The sequence below is a fragment of the Henckelia pumila genome, chromosome 2, assembly GCF_033568475.1.
Source record: "Henckelia pumila isolate YLH828 chromosome 2, ASM3356847v2, whole genome shotgun sequence".
Classification (NCBI taxonomy): Eukaryota; Viridiplantae; Streptophyta; class Magnoliopsida; order Lamiales; family Gesneriaceae; genus Henckelia; species Henckelia pumila.
Genome location: NC_133121.1, coordinates 81,495,419 through 81,506,071, shown reverse-complemented (window position 1 = coordinate 81,506,071; position 10,653 = coordinate 81,495,419). Strand labels below are relative to the sequence as shown.

General features: G+C 32.5%; 1 long non-coding RNA gene across 2 annotated transcripts; it reads right to left on the bottom strand.

Moving 5' to 3' along the window:
- Window positions 1–765: 765 nt before the first annotated feature.
- On the bottom strand, window positions 766–3,001 carry LOC140878707 (uncharacterized). 2 transcript variants are annotated; one of them, XR_012149347.1, is made up of 4 exons: window positions 2,873–3,001; window positions 2,321–2,484; window positions 1,925–2,061; window positions 766–788 (listed from the first exon to the last, which is right to left on the bottom strand). It is a non-coding gene; the product is annotated as an uncharacterized lncRNA (long non-coding RNA). The 2 variants fall into 2 exon arrangements; XR_012149346.1 differs by lacking the exon at window positions 766–788 and having other exon boundaries at window positions 1,829–2,061.
- Window positions 3,002–10,653: the final 7,652 nt, after the last annotated feature.

The window sequence follows — 10,653 nt, the reverse complement described above, 5'->3', positions numbered from 1 at the left end:
TAACTTTAAAACTTTCAACACAATTCACATTTAAATCTTCAACCTCAAGCATGCAAGCATCAACAAATACACAAACACAACCTCAACTTTTCTTTTAAACTTTACACACACCAACAACTCACACCTAAAAACACACACCGCACATACAAACACACACACACACTGCACACAGTACACACACACACACACTGCACACAGTATACATACTACATCTAAAAAGCACACACTGCACTCACCCACACGCACACAGTACACACACTGCATCGAAAACACACACTGCACATAATAAATCTCTCTCTCTCACACACACATAGTACATACACTAACACGTCACTGTTCATGGCATGGTTCACATACTAAAACACACACACATTAAAATTTTCATATACATATTCATAATTTATCAAATCACGTCTAGATCATTAAAAACATGTAAAAAAATCTTTAAAAACTATTATGGCTTCTCTAAGACATCAAAAAAATGGATTTTACTTGTCTTTATTTTGTGTGAAGATGATTTGAGGATGATGTCGATGAAGGAAAGATACCATGAGAGCGATAAAATTCTTTATTGGATCGACGGATCGAAAATCTTCTCATTCACTTGGGTGACCTAGCCGCCACCCTCTCTTCTCTCCTCTATTTCTCACGTTTTTATTTCTTTCATTGTTTTTAAATAAATAACTAAAACAAGAGGGCCAATCCTTTCTCACTTTTACCTTATAATAAATTTTAAACTTTTACCGTGCTCAAGCATCCTTCTCTGATAGTCACCTCGACCTCGTCTCCTACAAACATTAAGACTCTAATGCAAAATAAAGAACACTAATGTGAATACATCGGGTTCTAATATCATATTCAAAATAATTATTGCATCTGAACAAATAAGCATAATTAATTAAAAATATTCAATCTGAATAAGCAAGCAAAGAATTAAGGAAAAAAAATTTAAGTGCCTCGCTCGAGCGGCAACATCCTGCGCTCGATCGGGCCAAACTCTGCTCGAAAATTTAAATGGGCCTTGCTCGAGCGAGAGGTGCTCGGGGCAAGGTAAATGCAGATATGCTCTTGTGCTGTCCCAGGTATTTGGTGATGTGTTTTCAACATATCATCAACTCCTATCAATTCTGGAGTAGTCTAGGCAACAAAACTCAATATATAACATCAAGATCAACATGTTAACTCAGTACATGATTTCAAATAATTACTACAACAAGATAAAATCTATCTCAATACTCAAAACATTCTAAAACTTCAAGAACATTATTTTGACAGAAAATTTTTACAACAATATAAATTCCTATCTTTTTAAGACATCTTTAGAACATTTTATACAATGATAATTCTGAGCAACGTATATGACAACATGATATACTCAATTATAATCTTGACTATTTGCTACTATAAGATCAAATATAATATTCTTAAACATGCCACAACCTAAATAAATTCCAATAAATCTACGGTTGATTCAACATGATAAGTTTGCTAAACCCAACTCTTCATTTCTAAATCTCAATCTCGAACCATCCAAGTCCTCTCTGACTCGCTCCTACCTCAACCTGATGCAATGCACATATACAAACAAAACAATAACCGGATAACTCCAATGAGAATGAATCTCATTATGAACGGCGTGCATATCATGCATTTAGCATAGCAAAACAAGTAATCTCATGTCACAACTGGTCTTGAAAAGCAAAAGCATACAAATCATATAAGCACAATCACATCTTGAATAGAATACTATAACATGCTAGAATTTATAAAAGCATAATCTAAGCCATAGAGGTTTCTAGGCTAATGTATAAATGCAATGCATGTTGAAAACACAATGGGGTTCTGAATTCTTGGAAGCAAATCTGAAAAAAGGTTTTTTGGGATCCCGGGAAATAGAATGCACAACAAACTCCCACCTACTTACCTGATTGAGGTGGCGCTGAGCTTTCTATCCCTGAACTTTGGTACAATATATTGAGTATTCCAGCTCTAGGAGTTGATCTACATCCCATGCCACTCGAATATAAGTCCAAACATCCATCTTAATCTTGGTGGATCTGCCTTCAAAGTTTCAAAGGAATTGTAGCTCAAGATGAATGCAAAAATAGTCTATAAGATTTCTACCACAATCCAACAAGCGCATAAAAATTTGTATGCATCAGTCTGAAGCAAATAAATCATGCTCAAGCAAAACAAATCATCTTATAAATCAAGCAATCTATGTAAAAGCAATTAATCATGCAAGTATGTGATTCAGGAAACTCGAAGTCACAAACGATCTCGAGTTGTCTTTCCTATCTTATCTAATGTCTATTCATACCTCTGATCTTGTTTTAAACTTCTCGAATTCTCGCAGCTTCAATCAACAAAGAGCTATCCAAATCTGCTCATCAAAATTCTTCTCACTCAATCTTGATAGTTCAAGCTCCTACTTCTTGCCGACTTGAACTCTTCGATTCAAACTCAATGATCTTCAACTCAAGTCTGAAATGAAGTATACAACATGATTAATATCATTTCCAAATCTTGTATTCAAGGCCTAGTACTCAACTATAACCGAAATCTCATCAAAACGTAAATCGGCGGCATAACAGTTTCGAACCGGAAATTCCAAAAGCATTAACATCATCATATCAACCATCTAAACCCAATATCATACTCAATTCATCAGCCCACACACGTGATCAGCAGCTATAAGTTTCAGAATTTCCAAAAAATATTCAATAATTCAAAAACATGTTCAAACGACGATCTTTTCTCGATTCGTCTTAGATATGTTATCGTCGTATATACTAGAACATGTTTATACAATCAAATCTTGATTCTAACATCATCTTAAAATTAAAACATGATAGAACTTCGTAATACTTACGTCAAAACAAAGCCCTCGATGCAGTGATCACGGATATATGATCGATTCTGAATTCCGACAAACGGATTTAGAGAATCGAGTTTTTGAAGATTGAAATTTGTCTTGACTTCTCTTTTCCTCTCTTTCTCGGTTTTGGGTCTGAAAATTCTGCTGAAATATGCACTAAACATTTTTATATCCATCTATATAACAAGTGTCCACTTAAATTTTGATTATTTTCACTTTAGTCCCTGAAATCTGGAATAATTACAATTTAGTCCTTGATCAACTTTTCAAATTTCAATTTAGTCTCTTAATTTTTGGAACTTGAAATTTAAATCTAAAATCCCATTAATCTTCAATTAAATATTTTAATCCTTTAATTTAAAAATCCCGAAATTTAAGTTTTTAATATCCGTAAATTTTGGAATTGAATAATTTTAACTCAGAATTTAAATCTCAAATTTCGTAAATTAATAAATTAATATGTTCGGAGCCTTACAACTAAAATCATTACTTTAAAAATATAAGTCATTATATAAATCAGTTATAAGAATTTTCTTATCGTTCGTAAAATAAATCAATAAATAATTTCATTATTATACATAAATAAACTTATTAACTAATACTCCCTCCGTCCCATATATATTGTCCTCTTTGAATTTTCATACAGATTAAGAAAAATGTATTGAGAAAGCAAATTTTATATAAACTTCCTATTTTATCCCTATTCAATGTATTAAAAAATGATTGCACAATTTTCAAGGTGTAGTTAATAGGGGTATATTAATAAATAAGTGTAAAAAAATATAACTAAATATGGTATATGATTATATATTTGGGACAAATGAAAAAAGAAACGTGGACAATATAATTGGGACGTAGGGAGTAAAAGAATTTTCATGCGGTCGACGTGGTCATTTAAAAATTACCGAAAATTGCAATTCTACTCCCATTAAAAGAAATTTCGTCTCCGAAATTCGTCTAGCCTCAACTATTGAAAAACTAAGGTTCACTTATTCATTTAATTAATGTGGGTTGCTCAATATTTAATGAAATCAAAATATAATATTCGGGGTCATTCTATTACCCTTCCGCTGCGTACTCTGTTGAGACATCTTTCCATTTTTATACCTTTTTGCAATATTTCTCGACCTCAATGAATCAATTTAAGTAATTTTACAAGCACTATCGAACCATGATTTTGAAATCACATTCAAGATCTTATTCACAAAAAATTAAATTCATTGATCGACTTCACTTTAAATTGTGCTAAATTTAATTTTGTTTTTACTTAGTCACCGAAAGCTAATTTACACATACTTGCTCATTCAAATGAAAATTGTGGAGTTTACTTTAATGCTAAAATATCATTGTTTACTCATGATCTAATTTACTACAATGAAATCATAATTCTATTACTTCTTGAAATCTCAAAGTCGAACTGAACACTACATGAAACCTTAAAGCTCAAGATAATTCTCAATAATAATACATTACTTATAATAATAAAATCTCAAATCAGTAGTGAGGTAAAAACTTTAATTCTCCTTTAAACGTAATTATTAATCTCATATTTTTTATTAGGCTACATCATATATTCAATTTTTATACAAGTAAATCAAAAATCGATCTCATAAATTTATCCAAAACTTTTCATATATTGGTCTTCTCCAAAACTAGAAATATTTTTCCAATTTTCATCTTAAATTCAAAATATTATGATAATTCATACCTTACAGGAACACTTTCCTATATAAAATGCTTTCAAGTCTTAGTTATAAAAAGATACCAATCCAGAGAATTCAAGAAGAAAATCCAAGATAAATCTGATATTTTTATAATACTAAGTATAAGACCGAGCGCTTGTTGCTTTACCAAAAGTTATAGCTGGTGATAATGGTGCAACTCAAATCTTTTAAATCGCATAGCAGCCCAAGCGTCATGGTTCGACCACTCTACCAGCATTGACAATTATTGCATCCCAATAATCTCTCTCCCAATAATTGCACTCCTTGCAGTCAATGGGAATCAAACCCATGACCTTGGCTCTGATACCAATTGTAGGACTGAGCACTTGCCGCTTTACCAAAAGCTATAGCTGGTGGTAATGGCGCAACCCAAATCTTTTAAATCGCACAGCAGCCCAAATATCATGGTTCAAGCTCTCTACCAAGCAGGAACAATTATTGCACTCCAACACTAAATACCTTTGAAAACCCTTTTTTATAATCTTAAACAAAATTAACAGTCATTCAATAATAATAATATTAAACTTATGTTTCACTTAACTATTTCTTTCTTACGATCCAATAGAATTTGAAATTTGAAAAGAGACCAGAATAAATAACCCACTACCACTAGATTATAACTCAAAATTATCTAAAAATTAACGGTAATACACATTCTTAAGTATCTCATAATGCATAGATCATTATTCTTTCGACATAAAACTTCCCAATCTTATAACTTCATCATTCGAAGTTACATGAAAAAATATTTTAACCAACCAATATAATCTTAATGTAGGTCCCATTGGTCCAAAATACAGAATAAAAATTTTCTGATAGCAAAAATATTCTTAATCATCGATCCCCAGTTTTTGTAATCATAAATCAGTATATCTAAATGGAGACTTCAACATTTCTTAGATCTTTGAAATAATCATTCTATTTACGTCATAAGATATTTATTATCATATTTTCCCCTATTTCACCAAATATTAAGTTAAAATTATGAAACTAAAATAGAGGTTTCAGAATTTTAAGATCGTAGCAATCTTTGAACCATAATTTCTTCTATGAAACTCCCAAAAATATTCAATTGTTGATTACAAATGATTCCAACAAAAAAAATTTCATGCCTCAACAGCATTCCATAATCTTAATGATTAACTACTTATGGGCAATTAAAATAGAACATCGATATTAAAAATCTAGAATTAAAATAATCGGGTCATCCTCGAACTTCTTTAGCATTCACTAAACAAATTCGAAATTTTTTAGATTTTGTACTAACTCAATATCCTAATTCTCAATATACTAAATCAACATAAACTCATAATACCAAATCCAAACATCGATATATTACTATTTACCATTTTTAGCATTCTGAAAGGAAAATATAACTCTTTCATGTATCCATACCTTTAAACCAATATTACGAAAATAAAATTCGGGTCTAGGAGGTGGGTTCTAAATTGCATGACCCAATAAGATTTTAATGTCTCTACGAAAAAAAAATTAACTTCAAACCACTCATTGTTCCAAAGTACCATAGCAATCCTTGAATCGTAATTCTTTACTTAATTCACAACTACAAATTTTAATATTGACTGCAAGCGACTAAAATTTTTCTTCGAAAATTTCTCAACCCGAAATGAAATAATACTCTTAAATTATATTAAATTTAAATTCATAATACTCTTTCATTACATCAATACCTTAATAAACCACGAAAAAATATTATTAACATGTGTCCATATTATCAACAAAGTTTATACAACCCAAAAAGATTATAACCTCTCATACAAAATATTATTTTTTTCTGGTTTGGTTGTGACCTCCAAATATACGCTCAATTGCACCACATGACCGACACACATGAAAATAACATGGTTTCTTATTTCATATAATAACTTTCTAAACTTCTTAAAAATAACAATTAAACATTTATCTTAACATTAAAAAATTAAAAATATATAATTTTAAACATAAACCTTTAAAATCCTCGAAACCATGAAAACATAGAATTTAACTTTTACATAAAATACATACACTAAAACTTACAGACTTTGTGGAGAATTTGTGTGAGGACCTTGATTTTAATCATCTAATCTAAATAAATCATTTAATAATCGACAGAAAGTCCGGACAAAAGGTAAGAAATTTTTTTTAAAGGACATGCACGGACCCCGTGCACCCTCCGTGCTTGGGTCCGTGCATTAATCTGTAACCAAAGGCTCGAATGCTACAAAATACACGAACCCCGTGCACACCTCCGTGCATGGGTGCGTGCACAAAAAATGCATGAAAAGCCAACTCTCTATTTTATGCATGGACTCCGTGCACCCTCCGTGCCCGGGTCCGTGCCCAACATTTCAAAAACTTCAACTTACTGTCTTGGACAAAGTTCACACGGACCCATGCACGGATGCATGTCCGGGGTCCGTGCATGAACAAAATCTGAGTACTCAAATATGCGAGGGTGCACGGACATAGGCACGGGGTCCGTGCCCTGCTAAATTTCTGAAAAACAAAACTTAGATAGCAGAACATGCAATACAATCCAACCTCAAAATCCTCATTTCTAACATGCATAAATCCATACAACTCGTTAACAACAGAACAAGGAGTTCTAAAGTTGTACAATAATCGAACTAGTAGAAACATGCATCGACTATGTTCCACAATTCAAAATGCGATACAATACATAACAAGTTCAAAAGAGTTCGAATAACAAAAACGACTCTAAAACCAAGTCCTCACTTCTATCATCACAATCCCACTCTAGTCATGCTGCCTCTGACTCGAACTTGCCCCAGTACACATACAAAACAAGACTACAGCAGGATAAATCCATTGAGAATAACATTCTCAGTAGAAGAGACATAACAAGTAAATCCACGTAATATATCAAATCATTATATATATATCAACAAGACAAGCAATTCAAGTAGTATACCAACAACCTGAAATATCAACAAATCAATTCGAAATGCAATAAAATTATATGCATGTCTTTGGGGATCAAGATTATCTAATCAGATAATCAAGGGAATTTATTTATTTTATTGGGATCCCGAGACCAAGATATATCACCGCAATCTCACCGACTCTCCCGATCGAGGTGAACGTGGCATATCTCGCTCCTCTAGACTTTGGAGCATCTATAGAGAATTGGTCGGGTCATTGGAGTTAAACTCGACTACCAATGCCCTTCTAATATAATCCTCAAATCGTCTAATTAAAGCAGTGAACAAATCATTGGCTCAATATGTATGCATATGGTAATCGTAATACATTCAAGAAATTCAACTCAATGCATTTAATCAACCAAAATAGGTATTCTACATGTAAGTGATTTAGAGACTCGTGAATCAATCAAAACTCGAGTATTCATCCCTTTTCAATTCGATGTCGTCTTTTACCTTTTCTTCGGTTCAATGTCGCTTCCAATCTGGACAAGTTACAAGAACGAGATTTCTAATCAGAATCCATTCAATCGTAACACAATGATTAAAGTAACTTGTTACCAATTCTCGATCAAATCTTATACGATACGAATTCCACGAACTTTGAGCTCGAAAGCCTTCAGTCAAATCTATACGGAGATGCAAAGAGCTCAATAACAATCAATCCAATTCAAATCAAATCCCAAAAACTCAAACAAACTCCCAAAATTCTGAAATCTCAAACCGACGGCATAACGACTATAAACGGTTAATCGAAAAAATCACAGACAGCAATATATAGATCTCATTCAACGTTTAACACCAATAATCCATCAAAACCATTCAAAACCCAACATTTATAACCCCATTTTCGAATTAAGCCTAAAAATTCATAACAAATCCGAACGTCATTCTTTTTCCGATCCGACATCGAATATACGATCTATGCTAGCTCAAGAACAACATATCCGAAAATCATAAAATTCTAACGGCATCAAAAAATTGAAGTATAACTGATCAAAGAAAAACTTACGGTACAACGGAGCTCTCGCAGCCGTGATCGCGAATATATCTTCATATTGGATTTCTATCGGATGGATCGTGCAAAAGAAGGAATCAGAAAGCTCAAGGGGGCGCTTCAATGGTGGATCGGCCAAGGAAGGAGAAGGGAAGAAGATGAATGGTGATGACTCACGGTCAAATCCATTTAAAATATCAATTCAAATGAGTCAATTTGCATTTTGGTCCCTGAATTTTCCAAAAATTGCAATTCAGTCCTTGATCAAAATATTAATTCAACCTCGAATTCCATAAACTTTGATTATCAAAATTAATCTCCTATAATCTCGATTAGACTAATTTTGGGGCGTTACAAGTTGAATGAGTTTTTTAATGGTTTCGAGGTGAGCACTTATCTTTCAGGAATTTTATCTGATGCCAAGTTGTAACGTCCGTAATTTTATGAAAATTAATGCAAGATTTTATTATTTTCGAATTGTGCATCAAAATTAGACAAAAAAAATTATTTAACATTTAAAATCTTGAAAATTTCAACCATCAAGTGCATGAAAATACTTTCCTAAAAATTTTCATTAGCCAAATATGTACAATCAAAGACTCTTATTTAGGGATGGCAACGGGGCGGGTTCTGCCAAACCCGAGACCCGCCCCGCCAAAAAATAGGACCCGGACCCGGACCCAGACCCGGACCCGCCCCGCCTCTTTTTTGGACCCGCCCCACCCCGCCTCGCCTCAAAACCCGGCAGGTCTAACCCGGGTTTGGACCCAAACCCGTTAATATTATATTTTTAAAAAAAACTTAAATAAATTATATTTATAATATAAAATATATTTACATGCATTTATATATTTTTATTTATTTTATATGAAATGTATATATATAATGTATTACCTTATATATATTTTAAATATATACTAGGTATGGGCACCTCAATACTTGAGGTATTTACCCAGGTTTGTAGCCAAAGTAAATCATCTTTAAAAGTAAGACGACGAATTTAAATTTTAGAATTTAGGACCCGAGTACAAAAAGCATACAGAACCCTTAAATTTTAAGAGAACAAAACCTAATTATACTTTACATCAGTATTAGCCAAATATGAGTTGTGAAATTCAACAAGATGGAAAAACACTTCGGAAAACAAACCAAATTACATCGGTAATACCAGTTTATTTATCTTTGACATACGCTAATCGTAGCAGATTCTGAATGCAAAATCATCTGCACGATTTGTTAAAACCTTAAAATGTAGTATGTACATGTTCCATTCCTGAGCAGTTCCATGGCTCTTGCAGAGATGTTAAAATTTTTCCACTTCTTTGGTTCCATAAAAGTACTGCTGAAGCATGAGAAAATAAAATTTTATTTAACATGTGACAGCAAGAAGATGACAGAAATGAAACTAAAACCAGAGAATTAAGTTAGTTGATGTGTAAAAGAAGATCCTACTGAAAGAATATTGTTTTTAAACTATGATAAAAGAAAAATGAAAGGGAGATAATTACATTATTTAGTGCATGAAACAGTATGTGTAAATAAAACAAAACTACGATTATAATCAGTGACAAATGTAATGTAGTAAAGTTAACTGAAACTGATATGGAAACCTAAACAGTGCACATTATAACTTTAATATAATTTGTCTTTGGTGTATTCAGTTGACATTATTTTGATCATAAAAAAAGCTTAGAGTAATATTGAACTTGAACATATAAAAGTACCTTAGTCTTGTTTGACATGTTTCGTCGCTTTGTGTCTTAAATCTTCTTCCCAATCAAAACTCCTTTTAGTTGTTGAACTAAGTTGTTGTTCAACTGGATTTATTGGAAAGTGCTCCTCCACTTTTGTAGTGCTTTCTTGGGATTCGTACATGGCCACATCGGCCTCACCATGTAAGGAAGAGCTTATTTCTTCTGAACTCCGAGATGCTGATGATGATTCTGAGGGTGGAAGACATGATATAATTGTATTTCGTATAAACGTTGTCTCTCGCATCATTTTTTGACGTGCGAATTTGAAAAAGGAATGGCGTATCTTTGAATTTCTGATTTAGGTTGTCGACATTGAAACATGTTACCTGTTAAATATATTTTAAAAATATGAGAAGAT